The sequence below is a fragment of the Candoia aspera genome, chromosome 6, assembly GCF_035149785.1.
Source record: "Candoia aspera isolate rCanAsp1 chromosome 6, rCanAsp1.hap2, whole genome shotgun sequence".
Taxonomy (NCBI): domain Eukaryota; kingdom Metazoa; phylum Chordata; class Lepidosauria; order Squamata; family Boidae; genus Candoia; species Candoia aspera.
The window spans coordinates 70,162,599-70,188,070 of NC_086158.1; positions in this window are offsets into that span (position 1 = coordinate 70,162,599).

Sequence of the window (25,472 nt, forward strand, 5' to 3'; positions counted from 1 at the left end):
GTTCTTCAGCCGCTTTGACTTCACTCTTAAATTTATACCAGGCAAGAAAAACTTTTTGGCTGATGCACTCTCGCGCAGACCCCAAGATGATGGCCCAGGGCCAACGGTCCAAGGCACCGTCTGGACCGACAAACAATTAAGTCTGGCAGCAGTGACTCGCAGCCAGACTCGAGCACAACCGACTCCGCCTCCAGTCGCTCCGCCCTCCAGCAGCTCACCTCCCTTGTCAATTCCCTCCGATTTGCAACAACAGTTGCTCTCCCACTTAAAAACGGATACTTGGTTGCAAGCCAACCGACACATGTTAACTTTCACCGATGATCTTGCCTGGCGCAACGATCGTCTCTATGTACCCGCAGCTATGCGGAAAACCATACTACAACGTTGCCACGATGACAAGCTAGCTGGGCATTTCGGCTACGTGAAAACCTTGCACCTCGTTCGCCGACAATTCTGGTGGCCAACTTTACTCAAGGACTTAAAAGAATATGTCACTGCGTGCCCTGTATGTGCGGCGATAAAGCGCAAACCGGGCAAACCCCAGGGTCTCCTTCAACCCGTAGCCACTCCGTCGGTCCCTTGGCAGGATATCTCCATGGATTTTATCGTTGATCTACCCCCTAGTCAACGCAAAACTGTCATTTGGGTCGTCAAAGACTTTTTCTCCAAACAAGCCCACTTTATCCCCTGCGCTTCTATCCCTACCGCGCAACAGCTGGCACGCCTCTTCCTCATCCACGTGTACCGTCTCCACGGTATCCCCGCCCGTTTGGTGAGTGACAGAGGCACACAATTTATGTCACAATTTTGGCGCGCATTTTTGAAACTTCTGGGTACGCAACAATCACTTTCTACTGCTTGGCATCCGGAAACGGACGGATCTACAGAGGCTGTTAATTCTACCTTAGAACAATACCTCAGAGCTTTTGTTAACTACCAGCAAGACAACTGGGTCGATCTACTCCCATTTGCTGAGGTCGCTTACAACAATTCCATTCATCAAACCACTGGTCAAGTTCCCTTTAAAACAGTTTTTGGACGCGAATTTGTTCCCATTCCTGAACTTCCTCATCCTCAACCGCTCCCAGCCACACTCGCTGGATGGGCGGACTCTCTCAAGGACTCATGGTCTAATATTCTACTTGCCCTTCAACATGCCCAAGCTGCCTATAAACGCCATGCTGATGCAAAGCGTTCCCCAGAACCATCCTTTGCAGTCGGGGATAAAGTCTACTTATCAACTAAGTTTATCAAGTCCCCACAACCCTCTAAGAAACTTGGTCCTAAATTTGTCGGTCCTTTTTCAATTGTTGCGCAGCTCAACCCTGTTACGTTTAAACTCGATTTACCTCACAACCTTAAACGTTTACATCCTGTTTTCCATTGCAGCTTACTCAAACCCTGCCTGTCATCGGACCGTTGGCATCCACAACCCACTCCTCCACCTCCCCTCATGATCGACAACCAGCAACACTTCGAGGTGGCATCTATTCTCGATTCCAGACGCCAGCGCTCTACTCTACAATACCTCGTCCGCTGGAAACATTTCCCTCATCCTGAATGGGTTGCTGCTCCAGACGTGCATTCTCCTCGTCTCGTAGCCCAATTTCACTCTGCCTATCCTGACAAACCGACTCCCTAATGTCTTTTGGGGGGGCAATATGTCATGTTCACATTCTAATGTCTGGTTAACATTGTAACGTTTCACATGTCATTCTCTGTTCCGTATCCCTTCACCCGGGGTTTTTCCATTCTGTTGCCCTCCCTTGTTTTGAGGGCTTGGAATGCATGTTTGGGTTTGCGCTCCTGTTCAAGGTTACTTTCCCAGGCGCATCTAACGGCATTCAGCACCTGGGAGGGGGAGCGTCCTGACGGGCGATCGGGCGGGACCTGCCCACAAGCAAGGCTTTTAAGTTTGTATTTGGCGCGCTTTTGCTCATTCTCAGCTTTCTCTGTATTTGCATACTATTCCTTTAATAAATCAGTTATCTTTAAGCCCGAGCTTGTGAGACTGAGTATTTGGGTTTAGGCAATCGTTACAACTGTGAACATCAATAAATTAAAACTTCACACAGAGAATCCCAGCCAAATAAGTGAGCCGTTTAAAATTAGTAAGGCATTTGGAACAGCTTTCCTTTGCATTTATGAGATGGGAATGTCATTCAATGTAGAGCGTAACACCATGTACCACAGCAGAGAGGCAAGAACTTCCTAAAATGGACATCCTCAGCTTCTCAGGCACTTTAGGGGTTTTCCTTCACTCACTACAGCAACCAAACAACAATCCATTTGAAAAAGAGAAGAGAAGAGAAGAGAAGAATTTCAAAAAGCGTTATGGTAATGTTAGCATTTCAATTAAAGTAAACAAAAAGCATCTTCACCAACCAAAGAAGATTGGAATAAGTGCATCCATGCCTAAAGTGGTTCAGCACCTTTTTCCCTTTAAATCAGCTCAGTATTTTCTGAAGTTGCAAGACAAATGGAGTGAATCTGGATTGTTGTTTATATGAATGTTTCACTTGTTTTCCTTCTTCTTCTTTAAAGCTTACAAGAACCATCCCTGTCTCTAAGTCTATATATAAGGATTCAGATCTTCCAAACTCAATGGAACTGTTACACAAATAAATGTTTTGGAAGCTTTTGATCTGTTGTGGAGCAGGAGCACTTAAAAGCATTTAAAATCTAAATAAAATTTGGGGAAAAAGGCTTTACTCAGCATACTGACCTCGCTTATAATTGGTTCCTGATATTAGTTAATACACTTCTCAGTTTCCACTGCTAAAATAACTTCTTGAAAGGACAGCCCAAGCATTTGGTACAGTGAGGCAGCTGCCTCAGGGAGATGATTTTGGATATTGTGAAAGGGTGTAATGGTTGCCTATTCCAAAATACTCAGTCTCACAAGCCAGAGCTTCAAGATAACTGATTTATTATAAGAATAGTGTGCAAATACAGAGAAAGCTGAGAATGAGCAAAAGCGCGCAAAATACAAACTGGAAATTTCCAACCCGCAAACACGGGTTAGAAAAGTGACATGCGAAACGTTACGATGTTACAGAACATTGAAACGATGAACATGACATATGCCCCCCCCCCCAAAAAATGCTAAGGAGCCGGCTTGGCCGGATAGGCAGCATGAAATCTAGCAACAAGGTTCGGAGAGCGGGCATCATGAGCGGCAACCCACTCAGGATGTGGAAAATGCTTCCAACGAATGAGATATTGTAAGGTAGACCGCTGGCGACGAGAATCAAGTACCTCCTTGACCTCAAAGTGTTGTTGGTTATCAATCATAATGGGTGGGGGAAGCGATGGTTGAGGATGCCATTGGTCAGACAGGAGAAACGGCTTGAGTAAGCTGCAATGAAAAACAGGATGCAAACGTTTAAGATTATGTGGCAGATCCAATTTAAAGGTCACAGGGTTTATTTGTGCAACAATAGGAAAAGGACCCACAAATTTAGGACCAAGTTTCTTAGACGGTTTTGGCAATTTGATGAACTTTGTGGAAAGATAGACTTTATCCCCCACTTTAAATGTAGGCTGCGGGGAGCACTTTGCATCCGCATGTTTTTTATAAGAGGATTGGGCATGTTGCAGTGCTTGTTGGATTTTCTGCCAAGAGTCTGTCAGAGTCTGTGCCCAATCGGTTAGAGATGAAGGCAGAGATTGCAGGTGTGGGAGTTCCGGTATCGGGACGAAATCACGGCTGAACACAGTTTTAAAAGGAACTTGGCCAGTGCTTTGATGTACGGCGTTGTTATAAGCAACTTCAGCAAAGGGAAGAAGATCCACCCAGTTGTCTTGTTGATAATTAACAAACGCACGTAGGTATTGTTGCCATTTCAATGCCGCCTTCTGAAATCCTGTAGCCCAGATAATCAATTTCCGACTGATGAAAAGCACATTTTGACAGTTTAGCATACAACTCAGCCTTTCTCAGTTTAGCGAGCACTTGACGCACCAAATGAATGTGTTCTGCCATTGTTTCAGTATAAATCAATACATCATCCAAATATACCAACACCCCTTTGAATAGGTGGTCATGCAAGACCTCATTGATGAGCTGCATAAAACCCCCAGGCGCCCCCGATAAACCAAAAGGTAACACCTTATATTGGAAAGCCCTCAGAGGACAGTTAAACGCTGTTTTCCACTCATCCCCTTCCCTTATGCGAATACGAAAATAGGCTTCCCTTAGATCTAGTTTTGAGAAAATTTTACCTCTGGCCAGATGTGATAACATATCTTTGATGAGGGGCAAAGGATATTTCTTTAAAATTGAAACTGCATTGAGCCCACGGAAATCTGTACATAGCCTCAAAGAACCATCTTTTTTCGGTCTAAACAGGACAGGTGCCCCCACCGGAGAGTTAGCTGGCTCAATAAAACCCCTGGCCAGGTTCTTGTCAATGAACTCCCTCAATGTGGCCAACTCTTTCGGGGACATAGCATAGATTTTTGGGTTAGGCAATTTGACATTGGGCAGAAATTCAATAGCACAGTCCGTCTTTCGGTGAGGCGGCAAGCGATCCGCCTCCTTTTCTCCAAACACATCTGCGAAGTCTTGATATTGCTCCGGCAGCCCTTCTAGCGGCTCAAGCGTTTGTACAGTCATTGTGGCTGCCCGTCCACCCTCATTGTCTCCCAGTAAATCCTTTTCTGGCACTTTATAAAATCCATCAGCAAATGTCACAGTCCTATGCAGCCAGTTGATAAGAGGATTTTGCTTGACAAACCAGGGCATCCCCAAAATGACTAATGGGCCCCCCCACCGGCACTATGACAAAGGGTAATTTTTCCCAATGACTACCCATTTGTAGTGCCACCAGTCCTGTGGAGTGGGTGACCGGTTTCCCCCCAGCTATAGTCCCGTCCAATTGCGTAAAGATCATTGGCCGCTTCAAAGGGAACCTAGGGAGGTCTAAGGCAGCTACGAGATCGGGGTGCAACAATGAACGCGAGCAGCCTGAGTCAAGCATAGCCCACACCTCCACAGTTCGGGTACTGGATCCCAATTTCACCTTGACCATCAGGGTAGGAAAATTCCCACTCACCGAATCATGGTCGCACCCATCTCCTTCCACCTGCCCTATGGCGCCCTTCAGAGCAGGTTGTTGCCTTTTCCCGCCGGCTGTTCGAAATCCAGTTCTTCCTCCTCTCCCCCGAATTGGTTGTCGTTAGGATCGACCTCCGCGCAGGCAGCCCTCATCTTCCTCAGTACCGAAGGAGACTTGCCGGACGACTTCCCTGGCCGCTCCTCGGATCTCTTTCTTGGGCACGCAGCTGCGCGATGTCCTTCTTTCCCGCATCTCAGGCACTGCCCCTTCGCAAAACACCGTTCTCTTTCTTCCTCCCAACTTTTCGGTTTGGGGCAGCTTGGGAATCCCGGGGCACAGACACTTTTACTTGACTTCCCTTGCTTCAGTTCCTTGTTATGTGCGAAAGTCTCTAGAGCATTTTCGGCGCTGCCTGCCAGCTGAATCCACCCATACAACGTTTTCGGATCGTCACATCCCAAAGCCCATCAGAGGACCTCCGTCTCCAGTCCTTGCTTGAACATTTCTACTAGAGTTGACTGAGACCAATCCTCCACCTTTCCAGCCAGGGCTTTAAACTCCAAGGCGTACTCCGCGACGGAGAGAGATCCCTGGGAAAGTTTCCTCAGTGCCCGTTTCACTCGTTCCTGGGCCAAGGGGTCTTCGAAGTGTTGTTTTAACGTCCACAGGAACTCCTCAAATTCTTCTAATTCCATGGCTTCGGCTTGGCATAACTGTACATACCAATCCGCTGCCCTCCCCTTTAGTTTGTTGGTGATGGCATTAATTTTGCCATGTTCTGAGCGAAAGCTTCGCCCCCAGTCCTCCATATAGTTCCTGGCATTGGTAATAAAGAAGGACAACTTTGTGGGATCGCCATCAAACTTTACCATGAAAGGCAGAGGGGTTCTTGTCGACTCTTTCGGCTCAAGTGGTTCCGCAAATGCCAACGCACGCCTGCCCACCGTCTGCGACCCTTCCCTGGTCACTCCCGACTCTTTTCCCTTCAATTGCCGGAAAACCCGAGTCCTACTTCTTCCCCTGGGCGATGGGGACCTCGCCACCAGCTTGGGCTGTCGGGTTGGAATTTCCTCCGGACCCTCTCGCAGGGACCCCGACCCTCCGGGGTTTTCCTTTAGTAGGGCAACTAGAGATTCGATTTTTTCCTCTAGTGCTTTTATGCGTGCGGGGGTAACAGGTTCTTCCAATGGCCCCGTGGTCACCACCACCGTAGGCAACAACGGGATCTCTGGTTCCCAGGACGCTTGCGGCGATTCGACCTCGGAGTCTCCTTCCTCCCCGGTTCGATAGTCATCCCCTGTAGCGCCGCTCACTTCAGACGGTAAACCCCGGTCTTCCGTCTGGGTACCCCGCTTATCCCGGCGGGCTGCCCTCTGAGCTCGGGAGCTCGGGACCACAAGCGCCCTTGTGGTGTCTGGTTCTTCTTCGCCCCCTTCGCTCTCTTGCAGCCTGGGTTCTGACATCGCTAGCGCTCCCCTTCACCAAAGACTTGGATGGGGCTAGCGGAAAATTGAATTATGATTCTCAGCTTTATGTAATGGTTGCCTACTCCAAAATACTCAGTCTCACAAGCCAGAGCTTCAAGATAACTGATTTATTATAAGAATAGTGTGCAAATACAGAGAAAGCTGAGAATGAGCAAAAGCGCGCGAAATACAAACTGGAAATTTCCAACCCGCAAACACGGGTTAGAAAAGTGACATGCGAAACGTTACGATGTTACAGAACATTGAAATGATGAACATGACAAAGGGGCAAATTGTCAAGTATTTAATTTATTATTATTCATTTTTACTGCCAGAATATTCTGGCTGTAGAGAAGATGAATTGAAGATTAGGAAAAATGAGTAACTTTCACCCATCCCAGTGCATATTGGAAACTCATCAGAGTGTTAGCAGCCATCAGCAGTTTTCTTCCTCCATCAGCTACCGGCTGCCTCTTTGCTAGAGGTTAGAGTCATTGTCCACACCACACTGATAGTTCATCAAGATTTTAGGCCAAGATGTAGGGCACTATAGAGTCATTTTGACGTCCCCATACCCATAACTTTTAGTGATTTGAATGGATACACTTTGAAATTAACTGTTTACTTAAACTACAAAAGCAGCAGAACCTGCACTGGAGTAAGGGATCAGGCATTCCAATCTCATGCACCAACGGGATCATGGCTCCTATAAAAGAATGACAGTAGAAATAATCTAAACCCACTGTGCCCATGGTCCCCTTCCTCTATGCTTGCCCTTTCTCTGCCTCAAATAACTTTTTACATTAAAAAATGGGGGGGGGGATTTTTGCTTGTTTACTTTCAGCAACACTTCTCAAAGGTTTCTTAGAAAAAGAACATGATGGGTCCATCTACCAAGAAAGGGACAAAGGGCAACATGGATAGCTAGCTCTATGGGGCCATTTTTCAGTTTGTAGATTCTAAAATATGTTGCTTGATAGGGATTCATTAGGATACCACGTAGGGTTGCCTTATATGGTAGCTAATCCTACCCCAACCTGATTTTAAATATCCTAATTTTCTATTTCTTTTCTTTTTCCTCTACTTTCTTAGGGGTCTCTAACTCTTTTGATCTATTTTCATTATAACATAGATTATTATTAATCATAATAACAGTCACTTAAGTAAAATGCCAAGGAACAAATATTTACATATCTATGCATATTTTGAGTTACAGTCTGCATTTCTTCCACTCAACAGTTATAAACTGTGACATCGCTAATAGCCTCTTTCTCTTGGAAGAGGGTGCTGAGGGGTCATTACAGCACCCCTCTGCTTTACCTATTAAGTTGTCACCCATCTATTTTAAGTCAAGGTATTACTGTTAATTTGAAGAGGGTGGGGGTTGCTGCCAGAAGTCATTTGTTTTAAGGACTGCAGGTTTATTTACTGTGAACAGGAATAAAGAAAAGCTGCCTTTGACAGGATCTAGTAAACAAAGCAAATGTTAATCTTGTTCCTGGCAGGTCCCATTGTCTAACTCTGGAGTTTTGGAATTTGTTCAGATTTTTCTCAAATGCAATCAGGTTGGTCTAAAATAACACCCAATTTGCACGTCTCCAGCTTGGCAGTTTACTATTGAACAGAGTGAGAAGCAGTATATAAATCCATTCAGACTTACATATAGGCCACTTGACATAATATTCAAGGTTGATTTGTACATCTACCGGCTTCACCCAGTTTTTCCTTGGTCAAAAGTTACCATTTACTTCAATGTCTGAACTACTTTCATTGAATATCCTTGTGTTGAGTTGATTGGCACTGATGGGAGGCATCCCTTAATGTTTCAGTAGCAAAACAATGAATACACAGCATGTGGACTGTCTTTGTTCTAACGTATTATTTTAGGAGTGATACAAATATTGTGTCTGTGGCAGTTAATCTCCAATAACTGTTTCATTTAGCAAGACATCATTCAATGCCACTGAATGTACATGCACATGTGAGTTCACCCTAGGAACTTCAACTTTTAGGATTTGAAATAAAAAGGAGGAGGGGGGATGAATTGAACTCAGCAACACATATTTTAAAGATTAATTTAACTTACAAAAACTGCAAATGATAAGCATGATCAAAAGTTATTTCATTCTACCCTCTCACACAAATGGAATAATTCTCTTATGATCAAATCCGCTGGATCGTGTACATTCATCCACTACAGTAAAACCAAGTCATTTTACCGTTCTGACACTTGTAAATCTGAATATGTCTGAAAGTACAAGAAGATGACAATACACAGAATTTGCATTGTTACAACAAAACAAAGATAGTTGCCTTCTAATCAGAATATTGATCTGTTTGTTTGATTTGATCTACATTGCCCAGCAATGGCTCTCCAAGTTTCTCCAAGTCTATACATTAATGCTGAGCATATAGAAATTTTTTTAAAAATGAGCTTGAGATCTTAGGATAAAAAAGCAAATATGATGTGATAGGTATAATGGAGACTTTTTGGGATGAATCCTGTGACAGAACAATAGCAATTAAAGGATGGAAGGTATTCACAGAATAAGGTAGTAGAAAAGGAGGAGTTGCACTTTACCTTAAAATATTCATTCCTGCTTAGAAATGCAAATGGATGAACTTGGCAAAACCATGGAGAGCATTTGGGTTAAAATAAATGTAGGAACAAATGAAAGCAATACTGTATTGCTCACCCATTTAAGAAGATGTAGAAGATGCCTCCCAAGAGCAAATTGCATATCTTTCAAAGAAGCATGAAGTCATAGTAATGGGAGATTTTAATTATCCTAACATCTGTGGCAAACATGGGTTTGGGGAAAATTTTTGTCCTGTCTTATTGGCAAGTTTCTTCTTCTGAAAGTGGAGGAAAACATAAAAACTATCCTTCACTTGATCCTAACCAACAGGGAAGACCTAGTCAAGGAAATGGAGGTAGCTGAAACGTTGGATACAATGCTGGGGTTTTTTTAATTTTAAAGGAAACTAATATTGAGGATAGTCAAATACATTTCCAAAAAAGCAGACTTGATTAAAGACCAATAAGTAGGATTCCATGGCAAGGGAAATTCATGGGAAAAGTAGCTCGACATGGATGCAAGTTCCTAAGGAAGGAGATACTCAAAGCACAGTCACAAACAATGCTGATGAAGAGAAAATGCAATACAGTAGAAGAAACCAGTGTGGCTACAAGATCTTAGTGAAGATGCTAAAACAAGAAAGCAAGCATACAGGAAATGCAAAGAGGGCCAGATCACCAATAAAGAGTACGGATGAGTAGAATGGATAGTGGGTATCAAGAAAGTAAAAGCTCAAAATGAGATGAGGTTAACAAAGTATACTAAGAACAAACAGTGTTTCTTTAGACATGTTCAAAATCAAATGCAAAGAAAAGCATCAGTATGCCAACTGCTCAAAAAAGATGGCAAAGCAGTAATAGGTAATAAAGACAGAGCTAATCAGCTCTTATTCTGATTCAGCCTTCTCCAACAAATAAATACATATTCCACCAGACAGTTGTGAAAAGTGGAATTAAGGGGCCAAGTTTAAGACTGAGACTGATAAAAAAAGTGACCATGAATGAGTTTAAAACACCAGGAATAGAGGAATTGCTCCTCCTAGGTTAATAGTCTGGCTGAATCCTTAAACATTGCATTTGAAAAAAAATCTGAAATGCCAGATAACTGGAGGAGCACAAACATTGGCCCATCCTCCAAAAGGAGAGAAAAAGAGGATCCAGGCAACTACATGTCATTCAGTCTGAAACTGTTACTTGGGAAGATTTTACAGCAGATTATAAAGAGATCAATCAGTGAGTACCTTGAAAACAAAGCAGTAATGAAATCAGCATAAATTTGTTAAAAGCACAAACTAACCTTATCCTATATTTCTATCAGGAATTGCGGGAATGCTGCAGACATAATATATCTTGGATATAATATATATGTGGGGTAGATGACACAACAATTAAATAGATACCTTGTGGTTGTACTCAGAGAGTGATCTTCAATGGTTCCTTACCAAACTAGTGAGAGGTATTAAGTGGAGTGCCATTACTTTTATTAATGTGTTGGATGAAGAGATGGCAGGAGTGCTTATCATATCTGCAGATGACACAAAATTTGATAGGAAAGCTAAAACTTTAGAAGACAGAAATATAATTCAAAGTGAATGACAGCTGAGCTACTGCCTTCTACTGGAATGAGAAAACTTTGACCCTCCAAAATGCTGCAGAATTACAATTCCTAGGATTCTTCATTAGGTGGGTGGGGCTGCTGAGAATTGTAGCCCGGCAACATGTATTTATTTATCCTTCAGCAAAGGATCGTTACCTTGTCATGGTGCTGGAGCTTGAGCACCTCAATGATGCCATGAGCTAAACCGTGAAGGGCCACCCAAGACAGGGAGGTCATGACAGAGAGGTCAGACTAAATGCGATCCCTGGGGAAGGTAATGGCAACCCACCCCAGTATTCTTGCCATGAAAACTAAATGGATCAGTACAACCAGAGATATGTCGGTATACCATCGGAAGATGAGACCCCCAGGTCGGAAGATGGTTAAAATGCTACTGGGGAGGAACAGAGGATGAGTTCAACTAGCCCCAGACGTGATGACGCACCTAGCTCAAAGCCGAAAGGACGGCTAGCGGCCGACGGTGCTGGTGGTGAATGGCGAATCCGATGCTCTAAGGATCAACAGACCATTGGAGCCTGGAATGTAAGATCTATGAGCCAGGGCAAATTGGATGTGGCTATTGGTGAGATGTCAAGATTAAAGATAGACATTTTGGGCATCAGTGAACTGAAATGGACTGGAATGGGTCACTTCACATCAAATGACCACCAGATCTACTAGTGTGGACAAGAGGACCACAGAAGAAATGGAGTAGCCTTCATAATTAATCATAAAGTGGCCAAAGCAGTGCTTGGATACAATCCAAAAAACGATAGAATGATCTCAATTTGAATTCAGGGCAAGCCATCTAACATCAGAGTGATCCAAATATACGCCCCAACCACAGATGCTGAAGAAGCTGAAGTAGAGCAGTTCTATGAGGATCTGCAGCACCTACTGGACAACACGCCTAAAACATGTTATTTTCATCATGGGAGACTGGAATGCTAGGGCGGGCAGTCAAATGACACCTGGAATTACAGGTAAGCATGGCCTGGGAGAACAAAATGAAGCAGGACATAGGCTAATAGAATTTTGCCAAGACAACTCACTCTGCATAACAAACACTCTCTTCCAACAACCTAAGAGACAGCTTTATACATGGACTTTCCCAGATGGACAAGACCGAAATCAGATTGACTACATCCTTTGCAGCCAAAGGTGGCGGACATCTATACAGTCGGTAAAAACAAGACCTGGAGCTGACTGTAGTTCAGATCACGAACTTCTTCTTGCACAATTTAGGATCAGACTAAAGAGATTAGGGAAGACCCAAAGATCAGCTAGATATGAGCTCACTAATATTCCTAAGGAATATGCAGTGGAGGTGAAGAATAGATTTCAGGGACTGGAATTAGTAGATAGGGTCCCGGAAGAACTCTGGACAGAAGTTCGCAACATTGATCAGGAGGCGGCAACAAAATACATCCCACAGAAAGAGAAAACCAGGAAGGCAAAATGGCTGTCTGCTGAGACACTAGATGTAGCCGAAGAAAGAAGGAAAGCAAAAGGCAACAGTGATAGGGGGAGATATGCCCAATTAAATGCAAAATTCCAGAGGTTAGCCAGAAGACATAAGGAATTATTTTTAAACAAGCAATGCGCGGAAGTGGAAGAAGACAATAGAATAGGAAGGACAAGAGACCTCTTCCAGAAAATTAGAACCATCGGAGGTAAATTCTAGGCCAAAATGGGTATGATCAAAAACAAAGATGGCAAGGACCTAACAGAAGAAGAAGAGATCAAGAAAAGGTGGCAAGAATATACAGAAGACCTGTATAGGAAGGATAACAATATCGGGGATAGCTTTGATGGTGTGGTCAATGAGCTAGAGCCAGACATCCTGAAGAGTGAGGTTGAATGGGCCTTAAGAAGCATTGCTAATAACAAGGCAGCAGGAGACGACGGCATCCCAGCTGAACTGTTCAAAATCTTGCAAGATGATGCTGTCAAGGTAATGCATGCTATATGCCAGCAAATTTGGAAAACACAAGAATGGCCATCAGATTGGAAAAAATCAACTTATATCCCCATACCAAAAAAGGGAAATGCTAAAGAATGTTCAAACCATCGAACAGTGGCACTCATTTCACATGCCAGTAAGGTAATGCTCAAGATCCTGCAAGGTAGACTTCAGCAATTCATGGAGCAAGAATTGCCAGATGTACAAGCTGGGTTTAGAAAAGGCAGAGGAACTAGGGACCAAATTGCCAATATCCGATGGATAATGGAAAAAGCCAGGGAGTTTCAGAAAAACATCTATTTCTGTTTTATTGACTATTCCAGAGCCTTTGACTGTGTGGACCATAACAAATTGTGGCAAGTTCTTAGTGGTATGGGGATACCAAGTCATCTTGTCTGCCTCCTCAAGAATCTGTGTAATGACCAAGTAGCAACAGTAAGAACAGACCACGGAACAACGGACTGGTTTAAGATTGGGAAAGGAGTACGGCAGGGCTGTATACTCTCACCCTACCTATTCAACTTGTACACAGAACACATCATGCGACAAGCTGGGCTTGAGGAATCCAAGGCTGGAGTTAAAATTGCTGGAAGAAACATTAACAATCTCAGATATGCAGATGATACCACTTTGATGGCTCAAAGTGAAGAGGAGCCTTATGATGAAGGTGAAAGAAGAAAGTGCAAAAGCTGGCTTGCAGCTAAACCTCAAAAAAACCAAGATTATGGCAACCAGCTTGATTGATCACTGGCAAATAGAGGGAGAAAATGTAGAAGCAGTGAAAGACTTTGTATTTCTAGGTGCGAAGATTACTGCAGATGCTGACTGCAGTCAGGAAATCAGAAGACGCTTAATCCTTGGGAGAAGAGCAATGACAAATCTCGATAAAATAGTTAAGAGCAGAGACATCACACTGATAACAAAGGTCTGCATAGTTAAAGCAATGGTGTTCCCTGTAGTAACATATGGCTGTGAGAGCTGGACCATAAGGAAGGCTGAGAGAAGGAAGATAGGTGCTTTGGAACTGTGGTGTTGGAGGAAAATTCTGAGAGTGCCTTGGACTGCAAGAAGATCAAACCAGTCCATCCTCCAGGAAATAAAGCCAGACTGCTCACTTGAGGGAATGATATTAAAGGCAAAACTGAAATACTTTGGCCACATAATGAGAAGACAGGACACCCTGGAGAAGATGTTGATGCTAGGGAGAGTGGAAGGCAAAAGGAAGAGGGGCCGACCAAGGGCAAGATGGATAGATGATATTCTAGAGGTGATGGACTCGTCCCTGGGGGAGCTGAGGGTGTTGACGACCGACAGGACGTTCTGGCGTGGGCTGGTCCATGAAGTCACGAAGAGTCGGAAGCGACTAAACGAATAAACAACAAACATTTATTTATTTATTAAATTTATATCACCACCCATCTCCCCCAATGGGGGACTCTGGGCGGTTTACAATAAATAGCATTAAAACATTGCCAGATAAAAATTACATAAAAATATACATAAAAACTGTCCTAACAGCCAGGAACCACGCTGAGACAAGGAACAGGTCTCTAGTGTTTTTATTGCTGCTACATAACAGGAAAATCCTAACAAACTGAAGAAGCGTGGGAAAAACCAGACATATAAACCCCAAAGGTTAAGGCGGGCCCGTTCTGTGTCTCTTGGAATGGCTACCTAATTCCTCAGTGCTACGCATGCACTTTACAGCCTGGATGGGAGCCCCTGCTCGCCATCCTTACTCATGACAAAAACAAATGCAAAATCCAAGTGGCGATGGATCACTAAGCGATGCTATGGCGCCAGCCATCCCCAGGTGGAGCTATCACTCTCCCCCTCCCAAGCAAGGCGGCAGAACCAGGTCTTAAGTTTCTTCCTGAAGTCCGAGAGTGAGGAAATCTGTCTCAACTCTGGGGGCAAGATGTTCCAAAGGGCGGGCGCCACTGCAGAGAATGCTTGCCTCCTGGACCCTGCTAGATGAAATTCCTTTGCTGATGGGGTCCGTAGCATGCCCTCCCTGACTGACCAGGTGGGACAGGTCGATTTTATGGGGACAAGATGGTCCCTCAGGTACCCTGGTCCCATGCCATGTAGGGCTTTAAAGGTGATAACCAACACCTTGAATTGGACCCAGAAGCAAACTGGTACCCAATGCAGCTCGTGTAACAGTGGTGTCACATGCGCTGATTTTACAGCCCCAATAACTGTCCGCACAGCCGCGTTCTGGACCAGCTGAAGCTTCCGAATACTTTTCAAGGGTAGCCCCATGTACAGCGCATTGCAGTAATCTATATGGGAGATGACAAGGGCATGAGTGACTGTTCGGAGGGCATCTTGGTCCAGGAATGGGCGTAGCTGGCGCACCACCCAAAGATGTGCAAAGGCCCTCCTGGCCGCAACTGCCACCTGCTCTTCGAGCAGGAGTCGCGAGTCCAGGAGGACCCCCAGGTTCCGCACTGGTTCCGAATGGGGCAGTGCCACCCCATCCAGAACCAAAGATGACAACTTCCTGGAACCCAAGGAGCCATCAATCCACAGCCACTCTGTCTTACCAGGGTTCAGTTGAAGCCTGTTGTTCCCCATCCAGGCCCCCACAGTCCCCAGGCACTTGGAAAGAGTGGAGACCGCATCACTTACTTCACCTGGGATGGAGATATATAACTAGGTATCATCAGCATATTGATGATACCTCATCCCATGATGATGGATGATCTCACCCAGTGGTTTCATGTAGATGTTAAATAGGAGAGGAGACCAGTTCTTCCCCACCCCTATCCTTCTATAACTTTCATGAATACAATATTTTCATTTTTTAAACACACTCTATTTAGACAAAGTTTGTTATGATTCTTTCTCTTTAAGCATACATAACAAGCTTATAAATGCATGCACGCCCTCAAGGTATTATTATTTCTATAGCAGTCTTTCCTAACATTGCCCCATTCATAACGCTGAAGCCTATTCATCTGTTATACATTATACATTTTATTTAGGGGATTAAAGTGGCATAATAGAACTTGTACCTTCAAATGTGTCCTCACAAAAACCCTGTGAAATCAATTGGGCAGGGACAGTCATCCAGTGCCTTCACAACTGGACTTGAACCTGGATCTTCCTGACCTAAGCCCAACTCATTAACCAGCTCCCCACAGTTGCTGATTCCAGTTCCTTATTTGTGAGAAACTTCTAATGAGAACTTAGTCTCTCAGTTCAATAAAGCGCATATAACTCTGCCATTTGTGTAATGTTGAACCTCAAATTAAGCATAAAATATCATTCATTCAGAAGGATTAGTCCATCATTCCCAGTTGGCAGAGCTCAGTGGTCTAAGGATGATGGGAGTCGTTATCTGATACATTGGAGGACTGCAGGTTCAAAGGGACCCTTTGCCTTTGAGGGCCCATCAAATATACTCCCCATTCTATTTTTCAGTGCCTTCCTGGAGAGCAGTTATTTCCAAACTGAACTGCTTGTTTTCTGATGTGTGTTTACAGCTTATTTGTTGCCTTAATGTGATGCCTTCCCTTCAGCTGTTTCTGTTTGTGAATTTAAGTATGGCTGATAAGTCCAGGCAGCAGGAGAAAGTCTGACGGCAGCTTGAATATAAGCAGATCCAGAATTTCATAACATGCAGTCAAAAGGATTTAGGAGATAATGGGCACACAACACTAAATCTCTCCGCTTGGAAATGTGTCAAAGCAATGGAAGCCTTACCCGCCTAAGAAGGCTGCTTAGTCTGTGTTTCCCCACCATATTTGTTCATTTGTTTTTCAGCCACGTTACTCTGCAAAGACCCAGTTTATGCATCTCTGACTCCGGGAAATGCTAACCCCAAGAATCAAGCTTTTCAGAAAGTTGTTTTATTGATTCTAATCAGAAGATGTTTAGAGAGCAAAACTGCAACTGGTGGTGATGTTATTCATCAGGGAATGTTCCTGCAATTGTCCTGTAAACCTACTGAAATACAGATTTGTTGTCATTTCAATGGTATTCCAGGAAGAGAATGATTTGTAGGAACAATTGTTAGATATGTCAGACCTGATAGTTTGTTAACTATTTCAGAACAAAATATAGTTTAGGAAGAATACATTTCTGCAGGAAATTAGATAATGTTTATTTCCCACCCACCCCATTTTTCCCTTGAAAATATTTTTCAGACAACGGTGGGGGTAGTTTTTTATGACCGAGGTAGCTTTCATCAAGAAAGAGGTGGGATCTTGATATTTGAACTCACAAACCAAACAAAACTATTTGGATTGGAAACAAGCCACTTGCAACTAAATTGAAGTCATGCCTTTAAGGGTACAGAAAAGGGAGAAGCAAGGATACTCTCTTCCAAGGTGGAATCGTATTGACATCAACAAGGGTAGGCAGAGATTTCACTTTAAAAAAGGGGGGGGGATCTAAAATTTTGCAGTTGGGTTATCAATCAGAAGAAAACTTAAAACTAATTTCAATTAAATTCTGGAGAAGGAGAAAAATTATGAGGCTTAATTAAAATCAGATTAACCCAAGTTGGCCAATACAGCTAATTCAAATAATGTGAATTCCTTAATTTAAGGAACGAATAGAATGTAAGGGTATATTCACACAGAAGTCCCCCCACCCCAAATGTCTTCTTTCTGTTTATTTTTTCCCAGAATGTCGCTACTGCTCATTCAGTTTGTGCCCCAAATACAGAACTATATTGATCAAAGACTATAATAAACATCATTAATTAATAATACAGAAGGAAATGCCAACTGATGTAACAAGCTGGAGAGTTTACTTACTGGAACTATAAGGATGGGTTTTTTGCTAGAAAAAATATCTAAATCAGCCAATCCTAATCTCATACCCTCCAGAAGTTTTGATTTCAAATACTGTTATTGTGAGCCAATATAACCAAGGGCTGTAGGAATTGTGGGAGTGATCAACATGGGAAGGCCAGCCAGTCTGAAATGCCGGAATTACTTGAATTAAAGGCAGTTTTCTTGGCAACAATATGAAGTGTTTTCCATTGCTTTCTTTTGGATTTTTTTTTTACCTCCTCCTCTGGCCAACAACTGTTCTGTCAAAGTACTAGGTCTTAACACTGCTTAGCATTTTTTTTTAAAGTTGGTGCTTATAATCTGTTGTGATCAGAATGACTTTTCCATAAGTAAATCCAAGATGGGAATACAGGAGGCCTAATGCTTTTACAATGACTTATTTGTACATTTTAATGAATATTTTACTTTTAATGAATATTTTACAAACAAATCTAAAACTAGAGTGCTTCCACTGACTTTACCCAAGATTTTATATGAAACATAATGGCTTTTTCATGGGCTTTAGATGGTTGGAGCACATCTTTTCTGGACAATTGAACAATTTCAGCAAAGGGAGGGATTAGATTAGCATATGTTATTGCTAAATATAACTTTGCTACTTGCAGAGACACTGAAATAGATGAAAAATCAAAAGCTACTCTGAAGAAACATGGCTAAACAATAAGAGACAAATATCAGCCAAAGTTTATTTTTCTGAAAAGCAAAAATTTAACACCAGCAGCTGTTGCTACTGCTTCTCTCTGCCAGCTTCAACTGGGGCTAATGTGCAGTTTCTCAAATGTCACACAAGTGTGTTTCATGTTCTGCTTATACCAGATCATCCTTCTCTATCCAAGTATCTCCAGATGTGTTGAGACCAACGTAATTTCAGTCATCTGGAAGGCACCAGGTTGGGAAAGGGTGTATTCTTCTACTCCCATCTATAAAATGTCCTATGTATTCCTGAATTATTATTTTTTTTCAGATTATGGCCAAAATTTATTGAAAGAAAATATTGTCTTGTATTGTTCAGGTTCCCCCAAAACTGTACAGGATTTCAGTTCCCAAGACCACTGAAATATCAGCAAAATGCCTTTCCCTGCCCTCATACCTGCCATACAGCTCATCCTGTGAATAGGATTTTATTTTTCAGGATCCATCAGCAAAATCTGAATATTCTCTTCCTGCTTTTCTTTGCTTGGTCAATCAAGACCTTGCAGACTCTGTTAAAAAGATACTGAAGTACAGTACCCAAATTTGCAATGCCTATTCACAAAGTTAGCTTTTCTGAAATAGCACATTTCTACAGTATATCCTTCTGATTTGGTGATTTCTTTATGTGCTTGCAACAAATAATAAAACAAGGGGTTGTACCAATCCCAGGTGACTAGAATAGGTAGGAAAGCTTTAGTAAAAAATTAAGCACTATCTATTAATTAAGTGCTTGCCTCCTGCACAAGGTTATCATTGGTAACAAAGCATTACAGATTACAGAGCCAGTTTGGTCTAGTAGTGAAGGCAACAGGCTAGAAACTGGGAGACTGTGAGTTCTAGTCCTGCCTTAGGCATGAAAGCCAGCTGGGTGACCTTGGGCCAGTCGCTCTCTCTCAGCCCAACTCACCTCGCAGGGTTGTTGTTGTGGGGAAAATTGGAGGAGGAAGGAGTATTAGGTATGTTCGCTGCCTTGAGTTATTTATAAAAATAATAAAGGTGGGATAGAAAATAAATAAAAATAAATAAATAACAGATGTTAAATTTTAGTATTGCAATTCATAAGTGATAGCTTTCTGCTTGCCTTCCAATGTGGAGAATTTAGCAAAGCTTTTTTAATGGTATATTTGTAAAACAATATACATAAAAGCAGGGTTAAGCAGATTCCAATATTCCTGGAACCCACCAGGCTTCATGTCACACCTGACTTTTTTCTTAAAAAATGAAACGAAATGAGAAAGAAGGTGGTTGGATGCTAAGCATGCCCCAACTTCCAGAATTTTATTTATTTACTATAATGCCCCTGGGCCTCACACAGGATGTATCTAGATGATAGACAGCAAATCATTCTGGGTTGCACAGCAATTATGAGTATGACTCGAATTTGGAAAAGCAAGGATGTCAGCTTGACAACTAAATGCAGACTAGTCTGCACTATCGTGTTCCCCATAACTACATATGGCTGTGAAAGTTGGATGATGAAAAAGTCGAATAGAAGAAAAATTGATTCTTTTGAACTATGGTGTTGAAGGAGGCTCTTGCGCATCCCTTGGACTGCAAAGATAATGAATAAAGAAGTGTTGAAGCGCATAAAACCAGACATGTCACTAGAAGGAAAAATAACAAAACTTAGACTTAGTTACTTCAGTCAAGTCATGAGATCAGCATCGTTGGAGAAAGACGTTATGCGGTCTTTCTCCAACGGTCAGTGGCAAAAGACGACGAGGTCACCAAAGAACGCGCTGGTTGGATGTAATCAAGGCAGACACAGGCCAAAATATAAAGCAACTGAAAGAAGCTGTACAAGATCGGAAATCATGGAGAGAGCTGGCTTATGGAATCACCAAGGGTTGGATACAACTGAATGGATAATTCGATTCGATATTGGGGGGGCTACTTTTTTTTTCCCTACTAAATAGGTGTTTTTGATGTTCCATGCCTACCAGGTCAGACCTGTGTCAATAGGCCAGGTCTCCCTTGTGGCTGTTTTGTGAATATGACCACCACCACTCTCAAAATTCTAAATGTGGCCCAGTCCCAAAAGGTTGACCAGTCCTAATTTCCACCTAATCCAAACAATCTTAAGCAAATGGTCCTAATAAACATTTATCTGCTATTAAAACATATTACGATTGGAGCAGTTATAACCTTTCCTGCTAATGATTAATTTTATAACCATTATACTTTATTTTCAGATCCTATCTATGACTATCTATTGGAACTGTGAACAGATTGGACTATATATAAGATCACATAGGAAAGCAAGAACTGCCTTTATATTTTAAGAGGACTTTCTAGTAAAACTGATGTTATAGCTCTAATGTACATTGCTGTTTGGTCACATACTAAATAATATTTTTATATATATGTTAAAAAAATAGCTCTGATCTACAGCAAAACTGGGAGCCTTGAAATTCTCAGTAGTTGAACAATTGCAATGTTTAGAAATAAGCCATTTGGGAATCCCTGATCTGTTGTCAGTAAGGTATATTTCTTGGCACAGATTCAGTAGGTAATTGGATCTATCTCTTGAATCGTATTTGCCTCTGCCTCCAGCTGGTAGATTTTAGGATTCTAGTAAAAACAGAATAGATACTGGAAAATTGTTTTCCCCAGGACTAACTCATTTTTAACTCCTGGAAGGAACCACATCCTCTCTAAAGAAGGGATAGGTAATTTTTTCAGCCTTGGGGGCTACCTTGATTAATGGTAAGAGGATGGGACTGCATACCTCTACACCACACTTACCATATATCATTCACATTCCTTCTTAGATCACCCTCCCCCGGTCACTTCTGTGTAGGGTTACTGGGAAGAAGAGAGTAGAGATTCTCCCCTGCTTTGGCTACTAATCTGGGCTGCAGAAATGTGGACTGTCACTTGATGGTAGCAAAGAGACAGAAAAATCTGATAGGAGTTCACTAGTTTCTCACTTTGAGAAACCAGTGACTTTGAACAGATGTTCTTGAATGATAGAAAGCTTTGTCCCTGGTGAGTGCATTTATTGATAAGAATGAGTATATACTATAAGTATACGTATGAAGGAATGGGGTTTCTTCTCTTATACAGATGGTGCCCACCTTAGCAGTAGTGGCTTCTACAGGCTAGCTACATAGCAATACAAGCTTTGACCTACATGGTCAAAGGACAGATGCTATGTTACTGCAATCGTAAGAGAGGCCCTTCAAAAAACCACGAGGATTCCAAACTGAGCATCTGAACTCAATTTATCACAAACTCTGTGAAATACAGAACAGCTCACTGGTATTTGGTTTGAAAAGTTATTCATACCTGATTGTTCCTGTCAGATAGTCCCTGACGCTTAGCACCCAGATGACTAGTCCTAGATAAATTAGAAGTTAATTCTATAACTTGGGGAGGGAAGAAAGAAGATAAGTGGTGGGAAATTATTGTGGTAATTAGCTGCTGTATTTGTTACAATGTACTTCAGCTGCATTTATTTCTGAAATCCACTAGAGGGTATAAGGAAATTAATCATTTTCATTATGGTAGTTTTCCAGCTGCTTTTCAAGTGCAATGATTCAAGGAAAGGTGATCTAGCTTTTAAAAAAGCTAATCCTGAACAAATACCATTTGGAAATAGGAATTTGTGAGAATTGTCCTGCTGAAAACAAAATTGCGCTAAGTACAGAAAACACTAATTATCGAAGATGAGAATCCAGAGAAACAGATAGCTGGTATGGTATGTCAACAAATGAAAGATTACAGAGCAGATACTGCTGCAGCATCTAATTTTATGCATCAGAAGTGCTTTGAGACTTGATTTTCAGAACTCTGCCTAAGAACCACTGTAGGCCATCTGATATTGCTTTGGAGGGTTCCTACAGATAAGAAACCATACACATGACCAGTCCATTCTTAAAAAGGAGTTTGGGTACTCCTTCTGCCCATTGTTGAATTTGAACCCTACGCCACGCCACTTCCTAATTCTGGACAATAGTACACCTATGTGAGGAACTCCTTATGCCCTGAGGGAGTGGGTATGAAAGAGTGTTCTTAACAGAATAGGAACCCCATGTTTGGTCTCAAGATCTCTAGAAGAAACTCATTGTTCATAGCTATTTAAGGAGTTACAAGAAAATTTGATTGCATGTCCCTGCCCACAGCCAGGACAGGAAACTAAACAGGGGCAAGACCTGGATGGGAGACTACCAGGGAATCCCAGGGTTGTAGGCTGGACTGGAAAGTTTAAAAACAAAAAACACCCATTATTCCCTGTCACGATGTGCAGAAACTATACAAGAGTAAGGGGAAGAAGATTGACTCTTTATGGTGCTGGAGAAGGCTGCTTCACATTCCTTGGACAGCCACAAGAATCAACAGTTCAATACTAGAGAAACTGAGTCAGAATTATCACTGGAAGCAAAGTTCATGAAACTATCATACTTCGGATGCATCACAATGGCTGATGCATCTATGCAAAATATTAATGCTGGGCAATGTGAATGGAAGGAGAAAGGGGCTAACAGCCCATGAGATGGATAGGCAGAACACTGAAAGCCACAAAAATGTGCTTGCAAGAATTGTGTAATGCAGCAAGAGACAGGACAGCTTGGAGAGCTGTTAGCCATAGAGTCACCAGGCATCACCTACAACTTGACAAAGCACCACAACAATAATGCACATAGCCACACTGAAGCACATCTCTAGGAGCTTCTACCTCCAACTTTTCCTGTCGACTTAAATACTTACAGTGATTCAGACTCACAGTTATGCCAGTGGAAACAGACACCACCAAAAATAATAGAATTTTACTTTATTGATATAGACTATAGTAACTTGAAAGCTTGACAGAATTTCTCTTTTCTTCCCTATTACACCCAAGAGAGTCAAGGTGGGGTAATCTTTTGGTTTCTTCTCACACTTTCCTGTTTTCCTGGGCTAAGCTAATGTTTTACTAAGGATTGCTGCATATGTTCTCCAAGGCCATCTCTGCACTGCTTTATATAATACAACACATTGGACCTCTTTTGAAAGAACTGCACTGCCTACTTATATATTACTAACCCAAACTACATGGAACCCTATAAGGTCTGGGAACTGGATATCTGATTCCTTAAGTACTTGCTTGCCAGTTAAGACCAGGTGAGAGTGCTGTCTTGAAGGGAGAAGATTTGCCCAATATTTGGCACATGGTGACCCTGGAGAAGATGTTCTCAGACTAGTACAATTAACCTTGATTGGGAATTTGCTCAATGGCTGGGACTAAATTGAGTTAGCTTTTGGTCAACCAAGGCTTAACTGTATCATAGAGTGTTTCACTGTCATTGTTGTGAGAATCCTGTTTTATGGTTTTAGCCTTGTAATCTTATATGATTTCAATATTCATGTCTTAACTTTTGAATTTTGTGTGGTTTTATTGGTTTGAAACGAACTGCTTTGGGATTACTTTTAATGAAGGGGGTTAACAATTGTTATAACTAAGACAGCATACACAAAACACCACTTCCTCAACATCAGGTATAATATTGCACTTGATAGGATGAACGAAGCCCCAAGATTACATGGAGTCTTCCTACTTAAATATGACATCCCCCCAGTTCTGGAGTGTGAAATAGCCATACATGGTTGACCCTTGCTTAGGTTACTGATACCATAATTTAGGGAAATATTTGGCCCTCTGGCTGTATCCTGCTCCCATTTCTTGTTCAAGAATCTTCTGCTTTTAGATCCACATTTAAATGAGGTCAGACACCTCAATCCTTTCTGGGCAGTCCAAGTCCATTGGAAAACCCTGACTCTTTCCGATACAAGTTCCTCTGGCACCAATCATGAGAAGGCCACGTTGAGATGTAGTTCTTGGAGTGACAACAATTTGCAAGCCAAAAAACAGGTTGGCTTTGGCTCACAATCTCAGGATTTCCTATTTCCTGCTCTGGACTGTTGCCTGTATATAAACTACCTTTTCAATCACCATAACCAATTCAGAAGTGAAACCCCCTTGGGTTCTTCTTTCTGTGGAATATGTCATTATTCTTCTTGCTCTATTTCCCTTTTTCCTCTCTGTGGTGATCCACTGTTTTTACCATTACTCAAACTTCTACTACTCTGTATAACAGCTCAACCTCTTTATTTCCATAGACTTCCTTCCACTCCTTGTTTGGCAAATACTATTTTTTTCTCTCCTTCTCTAATTTACAACTGGCTGATACTAATCCACATGCTGGGCAGGCAAGTGATTTTCTCTCTCTCTCTCGTCTGTAATCTGAATGCTTCTTTCTTCTGGCCAGCAAAAGTATGAATAAAATAAATGTAACTATCTTTTGGATTTAAATATAAATCCAAGTTCCTTGTTATTAAAGTATTTTTTGAAGTAACAGTTCTCTGTTGCCTTTATGTTTAAGGATGATTTTGAACTAAGCATTCCCCAAATTTAGAAGCAGCTGTTCTCTGAATGACTTAAATAGTAGAGCTGTGCAAAGCAGTTAAAAGGAGTGCTTTGAGCAGAAGACACAGCCGCTTCAAAGGGTTTCTCTGACTGCGTCCAAATGCATATGGAAGCTCAACTATTTTGCTACATTGGCAGTCCCAACAAAAGTATTGTCTGTGTATCTATTAGGTTACTGATAGGGGACAACTGAGAAAGTCTTTGAAATAGCTGCTCATTTCTTCTGGAGGATGTGGCTGCTTTCATGCCTTAAGGAAGGATGCTTCAGTCAAACTGATATTCTTTGCAAAATACTCCTTTCAAATATTTTGCACAACCATAATAAATGCTACACTAAACACTAGCTGTCCTAACAGCCTGTCCTGATTACCAGGAAACACACTGAGACAATGACTTGGTCTCTAATATTTATTGCTAGTACTTAACAAGAATCCTAACAAACTGAGGAAGCGTGGGAAAACCCAGCCATATAAACCCCAAAGGTTAAGGCGGTCCCGATCTGTGTCTCTTTGAATGGCTGAACAGTTCCTCAGTGCTACGCATGCGCTTGACAGTCTGGGTGGGAGCCCCCTGCTCGCCATCCTTACTCATGACACAGCCAGGAAACACGCTGAGACAAGGAACTGGTCTCTAATGTTTATTGCTAGTACATAACAGGAATCCTAACAAACTGAAGTAGCGAGGGAAAAACCCGGACATATAAACCCCAAAGGTTAAGGCGGTCCCGATCTGTGTCTCTTTGAATGGCTGACCAATTCCTCAGTGCTACGCATGCGCTTAACATTCTGGATGTGAGCTCCCTGCTCGCCATCCTTATTCATGACACTAGCAGTATTTATGTGTGTGTGATAAAATCAGCATGAGGATAGACAAAGAATTGCAATGCAACCCCACCCCTTTT